This window comes from Crocodylus siamensis, chromosome 3, assembly GCF_052110815.1.
Source record: "Crocodylus siamensis isolate JL-2025a chromosome 3, ASM5211081v1, whole genome shotgun sequence".
Classification (NCBI taxonomy): domain Eukaryota; kingdom Metazoa; phylum Chordata; order Crocodylia; family Crocodylidae; genus Crocodylus; species Crocodylus siamensis.
The window spans coordinates 239,676,912-239,692,179 of NC_143397.1; the positions used below are offsets into that span (position 1 = coordinate 239,676,912).

The 15,268-nt window shown below is 43.7% G+C and overlaps 1 long non-coding RNA gene across 1 annotated transcript; it reads right to left on the reverse strand.

Annotated features, from left to right (window-relative positions):
- Positions 1-2,601: 2,601 nt before the first annotated feature.
- LOC149869593 (uncharacterized) lies at positions 2,602-13,806 on the reverse strand. The gene is made up of 3 exons (XR_016441115.1): positions 13,746-13,806; positions 12,716-12,832; positions 2,602-5,168 (listed from the first exon to the last, which is right to left on the reverse strand). It is a non-coding gene; the product is annotated as an uncharacterized LOC149869593 (long non-coding RNA).
- Positions 13,807-15,268: the final 1,462 nt, after the last annotated feature.

The window sequence follows — 15,268 nt, forward strand, 5'->3', positions numbered from 1 at the left end:
ATTGTTCCAGTGACAGGAACAGGCCTGACAACGCAAAACTTTTCTGTTTCGCTCAGGAAACTCATTGTTTCAGCGAGCAACTTTCTTGTCTGGCCAGTCTGCTCCTTGTTTCAGGATGTCAATCAGTGTCACAGAGCTGGCCTTGCCATGATAAGACAGCTGGTGTTGTCACCAAGTTGCACTGGACACTGATAGCTATTATAGTCCCCCACTCTGGCCAAAAAAGAAGAGAGACTAATTAGCTGAAGTTTCTGCAAGCAACACTATTTAAACCCTAGTCCTGTGCTCAATTATGCAGGCAAAATTCTCTATTAAGTTAGAAATACTGGGCCACAACTCCACTGTGCTGGCCAACAGAGATGCTGCCGGATTTTCAAGCAGTTACACAACCAGGGTCATAGTCTCAAGGAAACTCAGTGTCCAACTAGGGAACTAAATAAGGGACAGATTTTTTACATGCCTCGGTACCACCAGCCCCCACTGAGATACCTATAAATAGATTTTGAAAATGTATTTTGAAAATCTGGCCCCTTATTTTGGCACCTAAATCAGAGCTGCAAGATCTCTTGAACTTCTAGTTCTTATTGTGTATGCTGAACTGTTTTAAAAGATCTGACGGTCTTGTCATGCTAATGACAATTATTAGACACATTTGCTTTTGGAAGTAATATTCTAGCATTCATGTGGTATTTTTACTTGACAGATTCCAGCTCTAATCTGTGTGATGTGAGTGGTTAGTGCCTTACTCTGGGATTTAATATAGATGAGAAATTGTACGTGCACATCTGACTGGAAGGCGTTTTCCAGTTGTATTCTATTTCTCTAGATGTAGTTCGCTCTGGTTTTTTGGTATGCTTGTATCTGGTGATAATATCATGGAAGCAAGATTAAAGCAAGGGCTTGCTTTAGACATCTTCCCAGAAATCAAGCCTTTTACCTCCTAGATCTGCTCAAATCACTCAGTGCATTCAGGGAGCAAGACTGGTCTGCAAAACTTGGCTTTCATCCTTGAACACCTAAAAGTTCAGTCATGTTTGCAGATCAGGGGATTTAGTTCTGTTATTTTAACGGCAGATTATTTGTACAAGTTGAAGCTGTTTCTGGGTGGAGTCTGAGACACCCTCCATGATGGAGGGTGTGGGGGAAGAGTTGGGGGAGGGAGACTGAGGATGTCTAGAAAAATAGGCTATTTCCATATAGCTGCCTAAGAAGAGGTTTTGATTACTAATTTTATAACTTAATCATTTGATGATTTAAGGGACCCCTGTTGTGTCCACTAGATACAATAGATTCGTCCCACTAACTTTAATACGCACTGTATCAGGCCTTAAGTGACAGAACTAAGGCCACAGAAGAAGTCAGGATCAGGGTCAGGACTAAAAGGGAAATTGTGTTCAGTTCTCATTGTCTCCCATTATTAGGCTATTTCTCTTCTTACAGAGAAAAGCAGGGAAATCAGCTATGACAAAGTCAAACTATAAAGCTTTGCCAGCATAGCTGTGCTGTGTAGGAGTTTGAAAAACTCCCACCGCTTAAAAAAAATCGTCAAAAGACGGGCCTGATACAAAAATTCATCATCTTATTGAACACTAAGAACCAGGGACCTAATGTAGATGATGACTTCATGGCCCATTATAATATACCTGGCACTTGCTAATCTCTGTACTTCACAGATGATAATGACCCTCCTGACCAGTCTTGCTCTTCTACTTATCAAGGTTTCTACTGTATTGCTCCCATCTGCTGCCTACCTAATAAGTTCTCTTAAATCTCGTTTTTATTTCCACATGGAGTTTTCCACGAGCCCTTGTTTCAGCTGCTATTTAGCGCTACTGTATCTACTTCTTCCTCAGAGACCTGAGGAATGGTACTGCAGTACTCAAAAGCTTTTGTATGCCCCTCCCTACATTTATTCCAAAGACATCACTCACAAAAATCTCTGCCTTTCACATTTCTTCTGGACCATCAAGGCTACAAGATTACCCTAACACTATCATCCCCTACTTCTCATTACCAGTGAAATCTCCCCTAGTTCTCTATACCAGTGAAATCTCCCATGTAGGCCCAACTCACAGTCAGAAAAAGTATTTGTGCCAGTATTGCTTATGTTGCTCAGTGGGGTACAGTAGTTTGGCTATGCCGATAGGACTCCTTTTGCTAGCATACGCTGTGTCTTAGTCTTCTGAGTGTTAAGCATCAGTCTAATTTTCTTGTATGCTTCAGCAAAGACATCAATGATTGCCTGAAGGTCTGCAGCAGCATTAGTGTACTGGAGCTCAATGACTGAGGCCAGGGTGGTCTTGGTCTTGGCTCAGAGTTGGCTGAAATTAAACAGCTTGCCATCTATTCAGTAGTTTAGCTCCACTCTGATTGGAAGCTTGTTGGTAATCAGATGTAGCATCACGGTAAGGAATATCAAGAAGAGTGTTGGAGCAATGATGCAACCTCGCTTAACTCCCATCTTAACCTCAAAGGGATCTGTGACAGACCTGTCATTGAAAACCGCTGCTTGTGTTGGACATAAAACCGACACACAGGTTCAGCAAACCAGGGTTTATTGCATAGTACCGGGCAACCAAATCAGGCTATTTAGCAGCACACCACACACCCATATTATACACTCGTCATGCACACCATTCACACTAAGTCACCTATCTGCAGCTATTGGAGTCACACTGTGATGGCCAGTCACAGGCTTCCTCAAGGCAACGTCCAGTCAAGAGAGGGTACCAGCTCTCTTTCTCTCGACATGTGGGTAGGTTGGTGTTGGTGTTTGGGGCGCTCATCAGGCTGGTTTTTCACTGCCTTTTTATCTTCTTTTGGGCAGACTTTGACCAAAGCCTGGAAACTTCTGGAGGCTTCTCTACCAATTACTATTCACCTTTTCGCATATGTTTATTTCAGATTCTGTTACCAGTTCATAGAATCATAGAAGTAGGGTCAGAAGGGACCTTATAGATCTTCAAGTCCGACCCAGGGCAGGAGAAAAAAACTGGGCTCAAATGATCCCAGCTAGGTAGGCATCAAGCCTCCTCTTAAAGACCCCCAGGGTAGGAGCCAGCACCACTTCCCTTGGAAGTTGGTTCCAGATCCTAGCCGCCCTGACTGTGAAGTAGTTCTTGTGGATGTCTAATCTAAACCTCCTTTCCAACAACTTATGGCCGTTATTCCTTGTTATGCCAGGGAGTGCAAGGGGAAACAAGGTCTCTTCCAAATGCTTCTGGTCCCCCCTAGTGAGTTTATAGACAGTCACCAGGTCCCCCCTCAGCCTTCTCTTGTGAAGGCTGAACAGGTTCAGGTCCCGCAGTCTCTCATTGTAGGGTCTGCCCTGTTGTCCCCGGATCATGCGGGTGGCCCTCCTGTGGACCCTCTCAATGTTGTCCACATCCCTCCTGAAGTGGGGCACACAGAACTGGACGCAGTACTCCAGTTGTGGCCTGACCAGTGTCGCACAGAGGGGGAGGATCACCTCCTTGGCCCTACTTGAGATGCATCAGTGGATGCACGACAAGGTCCAATTAGCCCTGCCAACCGTGACCTTGCATTGTCGGCCCATGTTCCTCTTGGAGTGAGTAATGACTCCAAGATCCCTTTCTGCCTCCGTGCTCTCAAGAAGGGAGTTTCCCATCTTATAAGTGTGCTGCTGGTTACTACAGCCCAAGTGCAGCACCCTGCACTTGTCAGTGTTGAAGCCCATCCTGTTTTTATTAGCCCACCCCTGTAACCTATCCAGGTCTTGCTGCAGTCTTTCCCTCCCTACTAGCGTGCTCACCTCACCCCAAATTTTGGTATCATCAGCGAATTTAAACAGGTTGGTTTTCACCCCATCGTCCAAATTGCTGATAAAGAGATTGAACAGCGCAGGTCCAAGGACAAGCCCTGGGGGACTCCACTGCCCACTTCTCCCCAAGTCAAATATGACTCATCCACCACCACCCAGTTACGTGTCCCTTTCACATTCCAGTCTATTTTTCAGTTCCAGGTTGTACCGTCTCCACATTCCTAAGACCCCTGTATCTTATCTTGTTACTTACTGTAGCTGGTTCGTACCAGCCTCCATTCAACCATCACTTCACTTTATTCATAGCACACAGACTTACACAGACTCACTTGCTGCTTTTTCAGAAAATGGTTGACACAGTTAAGATGGCTACTTAGCATAAGCAAATGGCTGGCTTAGCATAAGCGTTCATAAGCAAAATTATGGTATAACATAAGCAAAGTCATAGCATAAGTATAACATATTTTAAACAATAATAGTATATTTCAAAACATAGTCCAACACTTGCATACCATTATGGAGCAGGCAAAGAGTGGTGATGAATTTCAGTGACCATCTGTACTTCAGATATCATCCAACTAAATGCCCTCATAGCACCCCTATATTATACTGGCATGACATGGTATAAAGGTGACCAACCGACTTTTCCCACCATGTTATATGTCAATAGGAGGAAGGACTGTGTTAGGATATGAGCCTGTAGCTCACAGAAGCACATGTTTCATACTCAGCTCTTACCCATTAGGCTACAATGGAAACTGCCCTCAGATTAAGAAGCCATTCTAGACTTCTCCCCCAAGTCCCCACCATGCAGGCTATGCAGGATCCTTTATTGGTTGCTGCTTTCTAAGATTTGATTTGATAAGTAAGACTATAAAAGAGGATAATTAATTATTTTAGTATGAAAAACATGTAAGTGGAAAGTTAGTAATTGAAGCAGGCAAGTTAATTCCAGATGAAAGGCCATTTGACCAGATTCTTCTATATCTACATTCTGAGTTTATAAAATATTATTAAAAGCATCATCATTATTAAGGCAGGATAATTAATTCATTTGGAAATGTAAGCTTTTATTTCAAGCCAAATAATAGCACGCTCACCAAACACATGAATAAGCACCATTGTTCCGAGTTAATTTAAACCATCCCATGCAGTTTCAGCAATTCAAATACCACTGGAGCATAGGCAAAGGAGAGCTGCTTACTGGTCTCCAAATCACACGAGAATCAAGAAGCAGTTCAGTATAGCAGGCATGCTTCACAGTTTCCAAAATATCAACATCCATTCCCATGTCTTCAATTAGCATAAAAAAATGAGGTCCATCTTGTGCTGTCTTTCATTCATTGGATTAATTCAGTCCACTGAAGCTGTAGCTGGGAACAAATTGCTGCAAGAGAGAAATGCAGAAAATGCCTATCCTTTTCCAAAATATTTGTTTGCATAGGCCCCAGTCCTGCAAAGGGTGTCTGTTGCCAGACCCTGCATTTATATGGAACCCTGCTGACTACAAATAGGCTCTGAAGCTCATTGCTTCGAGACAGCACTTTAGCATGTGCTCAAGCAATGTTCTGACCAAGGTTTATTTCCTCAGAAACACCCACATGTTCTGGCTCAGAGATGAGTTTAGATATCTAAATACTTTACACCCACATGACCCACTTGAATATCTCTTGGGAAGTGTCTTTGTCTTCACGTTCTCTTCATCCTGACTGCCACTTGGAAAGGAAAGCAAGGCAAATAGGAAGGAAATGACAAGGATTTTACTGTGTGGTATATAAGACCAAGGAGGGGATGGCAAGGTAAGTGAAATGAGCTGTTTCTCAGATGGAAGGACATTTTTGAAGAAAATAACCTGATCCTTAGTATGCTCTGAGGAAATGATACCTCAGACATTCATGTAGCTGTGAGTAGTTACCACTAAAAGGAGATTCAGCCTCCCTGTGCTACTGGATGGTTAAAGATCCTGCTCTTGCTGAGGTAAATTTTCAGTCTTTATTCATTCCCTCCTTTGGGAAACTTTTATTGTCATCAATAGGTGTCTCCCTGAGCAGGAACTGAATAAAAATTACCACATTTACCTCAAACCTAAGATGACCCTGAATTTAAGATGACCCCCCAATAATTAGATGAATAATTATACATGGAAAATTTATAAATGTTATAATTTCCCAGTACAGAATCTAAGAGTCAGAGGGCTATCTTGAATCCATATACCCCAGTGCTACAGCAGGGAAAGCAGCAGCCAGAGGGAGTCAGGTGGCCCCTTTGCCCCCTACCCTCCCATGTATTCCCCCTGCAGCCTTCCTGCCCCACTGCCACCTGCACGCCACAACACCCAGCTCCCCACAGTCTCTCCGTGTTCCCCTCTTTATGTGCAAATGCTGCTCAGGCTCTATTCCCTCCTCAGAGCACAGCACACGGAGGCACAGCCCTTGCTGGGCCCTGCAGCAGCACTGGCACTGCTGACTGGCTGAGCAGCAGATGGAAAACAATTCCTTTAGTTGACACAAGTGAGCACACAGTCTGGTCTCAAGCAATTTGAAAGCACTATGGAGATGTCCCATATAGAGAACTCAGAGGGTTCAGCACAGGTTATAGGGGTTTGGAACAGGTACCAGGAAGCTAATCTGTGTACACAAGGCCTGGTTGCTAGCTGGAACTGCAGCACCTCTATGAACAGTTCTCTTCATAAATACCAGTGGCTTTCTATAAGCAGTTCTAGTTCTCATGCAGCATGCAGAACAGACACATATTGATCCTATTCTGCAGAGACTTTTTGGCTTGTGGTAGCTGTAGCCAGTGAAGTTGGTTCCACTCAGGGCTGTGTAAATGCAATCCTGAGGAAGACCTATTAGGCGGCTTTGGGGATTTAGAGCATTGTATTTTGTGATAAATTTATTTTCATCTTATCACATCAGAATCATAGAATTGAAGGCCCAGAAGGGGCCTGCAAGATCCTCAAGTCTGGTCCCCTACCATGGCCAGGGACCTACTTGGTTCAAATATGCTAAACAAGGTGCCTGTCCAGCTTCATCTTTAACACCTCCAAGGATGGCAACTGCACCACCTCTACTGGAAGTGTGTTCCAGATTCTGGTAACCCTTACAGAAAAAAGTTTTTTCTTATGTCCAGCCTAAATTTTCCCTCTATTAGCCTGTGCCCATTGGTCCTCATCCTCCCTTAAGATGCCTTCTTGAAGAGTTGCTCCCCTGGATCCTGATGTTTACCCCTAACATACTTGTAGGTGGCTATCAAGTCACCTCTCAGTCTTCTCTTACTCAGACTGAACAGGCCCAGTTCCTGGAGTTTGTCCTCATCCTCCAGGCCCCTAATCATATGGGTGGCCCTTCTCTGCACCCTTTCAAGCTTATCCACATCCTTCCTGAATGTGATGCCCAGAACTGGACACAGTACTCCAGCTGTGGCCTCAGGAACGCCAAATAGAGAGGGAGGAGCACTTCCCTGGATCTATTGCCAACACACCAGCTGAGGCACACCAGACCTCTGTTTGCCCAGCTGGTAACCTCGTTGCACTGTCGACTCATGTTAATCTTCTGGTTGATCGTGACCCCCAGGTCCTGTTCAGATGCTGCACCACCCATCGTGTAGTTATAGTGAAGGTTCTTCCTACCCAAATGAAGAACCCTGCACTTCTCCCTGTAAGCCACATCTGATTCCACACCACCCATAAAACCAGTCTGTCAAAGTCATCCTGGATCCTTACTCTTATTTATGGTGTGCCTGTATTTCCCCACAACTTAGTATCATCTGCAAACTTAATCATTGAGCTACCCACTCCATCATCCAAGTCCCATTAAAAATATGTTAAAGAGCCCGGGGCCAAGTACAGATCCCTGGGGGACACCACTGGAGATGGCCCTCCAGGATGAGGCCATTCCATTGATTACAACTCTCTGGGATCAGCCTCTAAACCAGTTGTCTACCCACCTCACTGTAGACTGGTCCAGCCCAATACCCTCCACTTTAGTTGAGAGAGTCTCATGGGAAACAGAATCAAAGGCTTTACTGAAGTCCAAGTAAATGATATCAACCTCATGTCCCTCGTCCAGATGGTTAGTTACCTGGTCATGGAAGGACACCAGGTTTGTCAAGCATGATCTACCCTCGATAAAGCTGTGCTAGTTACTTCTTAATACCCCACCAGTCACCAACTTGTAATAGATGGCCTCCTTAACGTGTGAAATTCCATTTTAGGCTCAATTGCACACTGAAACATTGTATGTTCTCGCTCATAGGATACAATAGGAGGTTTACCCCAGTAAGTTTTAAATAAAAACTATTCACAGGTTTCAGGATTTAACTGGAAAACCCACATCCCATCTTTCATCTTCAGAGGCACTGTCACAGATAGACCACTATGTATTCCTCCCAGACATTCTCTCACAGGAGATCCTGATCTCAAATACTTCTTCTGCTTTGGTAAGCCTTAATTAAGCACCTTTCAGACTTCACAGAGTGAACAATGACTGAGTCACAGTTCAGCTGAATTACTCACTTGTGTCAGCAAATGCAAAACCCAGTGAATTGTGAACTGTTGCATTATGATGTGATGTATCAGCTTCTAAATCCTTGATGAGCATAGGTTTTCTGTAAACTAGGTTTAAAGAAAGCATAATATATGCTATAGCTTACTCTGATAATCTAACAGCTCAACAGAGAGCACTTTAATGTAGTGGTTCTGAATCATTTACAAGTTCACGGTCCTTTCCCAGGCACTTCTGCCCCCAATGCCCATTTCCCAAAAGTATTTCATTTTGTCATTCACCAGGAAAAGCTCTAACCACCGTTTCAAAATCATGGAAATGAAAATGTATACCATCAATTCGACTGCACCACTGAGGTACTGGCCTGAATTGGTCAGCAGTGCCAAGCCGCCACTGCTGCAAGAGTTCCAGCACAACATCTTGCATAGAAGGGCCACCCTTTTCATTTCTTCTTCCCTCCCTCTACACTACCATAGAAAATTAGGGTTAGGAGGGACTTCAGGAGGTCATCTAGTCCAACCCCATGCTCAGAGCAGGACTATCCCCAACTAGCTCATCCCAGCCAAAGCTCTGTCTAGCCAGATCCTACAAACCTACAAGGATGGAGCTTCCACCACCTCTCTGGGTAACCTGTACCAGTGTTTTACTACTCTCCTAGTACAAAAATTCTTCCTAGTATCTAAACTAAACTTCCCTTGTTGCAACTTGAGATGGTTGTTCCTTTGTTCTGTCATCTGCCACCACTGAGAACAATTTTGCTCTATCGTCTTTCAAACCCCACTTCAAGTAGTTTACCTAGCTGGGATCATTTGAGCCCAGTTTTCTCTCCTGCCCAAGGCAGGCAGTCAAACTAGAAGATCTACAAGGTCTCTTCCGACTCTACATTTATGAATCTAGGACAAGGCTGCTATTAAGTCCCCTCTCAGTCTCTTCACTAGACTAAATAAGCCCAGTTCCCTCAGACATTCCCTGTAAGTCATGTCCCCCAACCCTCCAATTTGTCAAGGTCACTGAATCCTAGCCCTACTACTGAATCCTAGCCCAGCATAACTACTACTCCCCCCAGCTAGTGTCACCTGCAGACTTGCTCAGGGTGCACTCTCCGCCAGCTTCCCAGTCATTGATAAAGACATTGAACAAAACTGGCCCCAGGACTGACCCCTGGGGCACTCCACTTGATACTAGTTGCCAACTAGACATTGAGCCATTGATGCTCTGAGCTCTGATGCTACCTTCTGAGCCCGATGCTCCAGCCAGTTTTCTATCCACCTTACAGTCCATTCATCCAGCCTGTACTTCCTTAGCTTGCCTGCAAGAATATTGTGGGAGACCATATCAAAAGCCTTGCTAAAATCAAGGTATACCACATCCACTGGTCTCTCTGCATGCACAAAGCCAGTCACCCTCCCTGATCCAGTGTCATTCTTCCATGTCCCAGGACATACCCTGACTACAAAAAGTCTACAAAGAGTGTATTTTCTGGGGGGAAAAAAATTCAAACTGTGTCAGTTTTTCCAAGTTGCCATTTTTTTTTTTCTTTTCCAGATTTCCTTCCCTTTTCCCCCTCATTTTTCAGTGGCAAGATAAAAAGGGGTAAAATAAGGCAAAGATGAAAGGAAATGATAAAAACAAGAATCTAGGAAGACCGGTTTAAACAAAATAAGGATAATTTTTAAATTGATGTATTTGTACACAACCAAAAATGTCTAAAATGTCTATTTTCCAGAAAGGACCATTTTTATCATGAAGGACTTGAACTTTTTTAACGAAAGATTCATGTTTTCTTTGACCAGGTCTAGTTTTCCAATTCAGCAGAACCCCACAAGAAGCCAATTTTTTACTAGCTGGTATTTGTATTTATGGCTTATTCAGTGCCTCAGAGAATCATTTACAGAGGCAATGTACCACAAGCTCTCCACTAGTCAGGGACTGAAAAAGCTGGAAGCCAAACTGCTTTAGTTCTTTTCCATGAGAAAAATCTCTGACTTGGCTTACGTACAGGAACCCATATAACCACTTTAGCACAGCACAACACTCAGGATAGCAAATTTTCAGCAGTGCAAATTAGCCTAGGCAAAGTACAGTGCCACTGCAATTCAGAGACAGCACAAGTTTCTACACATGGCATAATTTTGTGACATACAGAGCCATACCCAGGGATTTTGGCATGTAGTTCAGCTCATGTGCAAAGCTCCACTAAGTGCTACTATGCAACCTTCCTTCCATTTAATATGGTGCCTTGCTCCCCTTCCCACCCATGCTGAGGTGCTCAGCCCCAGTGCACCACTGGTACCACCCTTACTGTGGTACTGTATATAGACATACCCTTCAATCCATCATATTTGATTTTCTGGTATGACATTATTGCACTCAAGCATATCTTTGCTTCTGGTTTTCTATCTACAGGATAGCTTAGCTGGCTGTGGCCAAATAACATACAAGATACTTCAGGGGTATGGACAAAAGCTGTTTTGCATCTCCCTGATCTGGGACCCCAGTGTCCAGACTTGAAGCTGCTCCGAGTTTGGATCCTTATAACCTTTATGGGACTGTTAGGATACTGGCAGGCATTTGCCAGGCTCCATTCCTCCATCCATGCCTTCTACATCAGTTGCAATGAATGTGTGTGTGTTGGGGGGGGGGGCCGAGGGCAGAGGGATTCCTACATGAACTCTCTAGCACTGACAGATGCTCCTCGAATCCTGTAGGTTTAGGTTATTTACAAATACATAAGTGTGGGAGCAATCAAATTGTCATATGCACAGATTTACAGGCGCAGCAATGTAAGCCTGAAAGGGACTTTAAGACGTCATCTATTCTATGCCTCAACTCTAAAACAGGGAAATTACACCCAAGCTATCCCCAAGCAACTCTTTTCTACAAAGCAAAGATTTAATCCCCTGCTTTGGCAGACATTAAGAATAATTTAGAAGACCAATTTTGCATATTGAAAGACATGTTATTTCTCAGTCTCCCTTCCAGACCAAAAAGTCCAATGTATTCTACACAGAAGATGTATTCCAAACTTTCTATCATTTTTGCTCCTTTCCTCCTTGCATCCAATTTGCTTGCATCTGCATGTGTGGTGACCAAAAAGGGACACAGTGCTTTAGCCAAGCCCCCATCGTTAACTGAATTAAGTGAAATAATTACCTCCAGTATCAAATGTATGACTCTCCCAGTAGTGTACTCCATAACAGTATGTACCTTCGTTTTGCACCTGCATCACAAGTGTGAATAAACTAGCCATACACTAAAGTCACTAGGTGGTACCACAGACCACTTGCACACGGGAAATCTTATCTGCATGTGCAAATATTTATGTGTATAAAATGTTTACTATCGAGATCAAGAGACTAAAATATAGAGTCCCTAGATAGATATTTGGTCCCGACATAAGTGGCTTTCATTTTCAAATGCAATCAGAAGCTCACAGCACCTAGTTCTAGGTGCTCAGAACGTCTTAAAAACCATGAATATAGATTTTGATTCCTAATGTTAAGAACCATGAAAAAAAAATTGGCATTTTATTTTTCACAATTTTTATTGAAAGAAGAGCATTCTGGTTTCAGGCCATAATATCAGCTTATCATATTCTATTCCTTTAAAAGCAATTGATGCTTCATGTTCCTGAGAGAGGCATAAAAAGTCATTTTTTTCTTTATTTCCCACGGACAAACCAACTAGCAGGTGTTCTGCTCCTGGCACATCTTTGCTTTGGATCCCATTACAGCTGAAATTAGTTTTAAAATAATGTTGATTTTGAAAAGGGGTCAACTTTAAAGTCATTTTGATTTAAAAAGGAAAATAATATTTTTATTTGTTTTAAGAATTCTACAGAATTTTAAATTGGAAGCTATTGAAATGAGTGATATTCCTTTTTCTTGGCAAAGTAACAATCATTGTTAATCCATTCAAGCAAAGGGGCTTTTATTGTTCCCAGACTTAAGACAGCAGATTTGATCACACTCACACCATTCAAGTGATTTCTGGAATCCCTTTGTCCCTTCTCTTAAAAATATAAAGCTGCCTTACCCGAATTCTAAGACTACTCTGGGAAAATAGCAAAAGAAATAGAAATAGCCTAAAATTTCCTAGGGGAATTTTTCAGATCCAAGAGGCCTATTTTGTTTTCTTCCTGGGTGATGGGAGCAGTAATTTCCAGTGAGTCTTGCTATTTTGGGTTGGAAACACCCATGTAGTTTCAACAGCTGGAACGGAAATGTCATTTTGTCTGGCACGCAAATATTACAGGGATTCCTCTTGTCTGCTGACATACTGCGAGTTTTCCAGTGTTTCCCATCGCTGCTACAATGTGCTTTAAGTGTGTGAAAATTACTCGAGACCTGAGCCTGCATTTCTTGTGCACCCTAAACTCCTTGGCAAAGTCTTAGTACTGCCAACAGTAATATATCAGCAATGGCCTTACCTGTCTGGATTCCTTCTGTTTCACATGGGGCTACTGAAACCACTAACAGTTGGCACCTACACCACAAGAATGTGTCGGGGGAAGTTTCAGATCTCAAAAAAATGGGCTTTCTAGATGCTGGTGGGAAAAAACAAAACAAAACAAAACACACTCCATTAAATTATCAGAGGTATGACCAAGATTTGGGCGGTCAGGGCCTGACACTAGAGAGTCACAAACCAGGGAATCAGGAGAAGATGAGGTCCAGAAGCAAGGGTCTGAACTAAAATCACAAGTCTGGGAATTAGGGACTAAGAGCTGGCAGGCAGGAACCAAGGATCTGGACTGGAGCATGGCCAGGCACAGGGGAGCTACCCGGCGAGCCATCAATGGTGTTGAGTAAACTCCTGAGCACTGAAAGGCTGCTGGTCACATGCAGGTGGCCACGCTCCACGCAGGTAACTGGGGCCAGGTGGAGGGAGGTAGGCTGCTGGCAGCCAAGCCTGCTGGGGGATAGTCAGCCTCTTTGCTGCCTTAACTCCTAACACAAACAGAAAACTGAAGACTTGCAATAATCACTCATAATTAAAACTGCTTTCACAGTATCACCTTTCTTTATAGGCTAGCTGAATCAGCATATCACCAGGGTTACTGAAGTAGCATTGTGAGCAATGTAATGATACCCCAGGACCCTGGTTTTCCCTGATAAAAAAAAAATTAAAAATCACAAATTGTCTGATAAAAAAAATTGCAAATTCTCTGATAAAAACTCAAAAATCCATTATTAAAATTAAAGGCCCCCTCACTCCCCCCCATAGTCCCCTCCCTGGCTCTGCTGGTGCTCCTCACTCCCCCTCCCCACCGCCCCCTGGGCCTGATCATGCCCCACAGCCCCCACACCCCTGCTGGTGCCCCTTCTCCCTCACCCACAGCCCCCTGTCATCCGTTCCCCCCCCGCTTGCAGCCAGGGCTATGGGGCCAGGGACCCAGGTCCACAGCCCCCTGCCCAACTCCCTCCCTATGGGGGCCTCAATTCCCCCCCACCACTTACCTACGGGAGCTGCTCTCCAGGCTGCCTGGTGGCCATGTGCATGTATGCGCACATGGTGCTCCTGCCTGACCACCCTCCTCCCACTCCCCCCAGCCCCCTGCACGCTGGAACCCTGCCAGGCTGCAGGTAGCTCTCTGCAAAACTGCAAAACCCACAGTTTCTCTGTTAAAATGAGAAATCCACATTTTCCTCTGGTAAAGGGAAAAAATTTGTGTTTTTTCCCATGTTTTCCATGGGAAATGGAAAAGCTGGATTCCTGATAATAACCATGCTGTAATGCATTCCACCCGGGGGAAAGTGGAATTCATTCTGAGCTTGTAGTGACAAAAAAACAGTAATCATCTCAGCACTCTTTCCTGGGTGTTTCCCAAAAGTTTCCCCCCCACCAGAAGTCTCATTCCAGGTCTCAGCAAAGGTTTATTAGCAGGAGGTGCTCTAGGGAGGGCTCATATTACTAAGACTTCATTAATTTTAGATAGCATATTACAGAGCATTTATCACCACATTGTCCAAGGACATGTGACCATGTTTAAACTATACTTGTCAAATTCAATGAGCAAGGCAAGTGACATAACATGGGGGAATCTTTCATCATACTTGTTCCTCTGCTCGCTCACTCACAAAATCAGACTGTTTGCAGCAGGGCACATGTTCATCTTAATAGTATAAGTAGAACAGATTAATGACCTGAACCAGGTGCACTGCATCCTCCCAGAGGGAGCTCAGGAAAGGGTGATAGGCCCCACAGACCATTCATGCTGCTCTATGGTGGCCTGGCAGAGACCTTTATAGAGGCATACAGAAGTCCCTTTTGCCATCCTCCTTCTGCCTCCCTACTCCTATGCCCCGCCATAAGGGCTAGTATTAAACCAGACCTTCCTTCATGACCTCATTGTTGACCCTAAATGAACCCATTATCAAGGTGATCATTTCTTGAATCTCATGTTAGAGAAAGCTAGTGAAATTATTTTTGCTCGTTTTTTACAGCGCAATAGTGCCTTTACATTTGCTGTGCAGGAGGAATTTGCAAGCTGACTTTCAGGCTGTTTTGTGCTCCTGGAGCAGGCCTTAGGATCTGCCCCAGATGTTTTAGCTGGAAATCTGAGCTCCCACATTAAATGTAGTCTAAATCCTCCTCTTCACATTATCAGGGAAGCATTCTCTTATAATCAATCTGTTTTCCTTGTTCTTACTTAGAAAAGAAACATCTCTAAGACAATCAAAGCTCCAGCTTTCCACCCAAGGCTTCCTAGAAAGGGGCTGAAATTAGTGGCATATACACGACATTAATCCATAATAGCTACACTGACTTTACCATATTTATACTAGCATAACTGAGATAAGACTTTGGTCCAGAACCTTTTCAAACATATGGGCAAGTGGATAGATGTTTCTGAATGGCCCCAACAGACATTACACTTAAGATGTGATTAACTGGTTAATCATGTCTTAAATAGGGACTCAGCTACATGTTCATTCAATTAATGTGTGTAAAAAAATGTATAACATCTTTCATGGTGTGC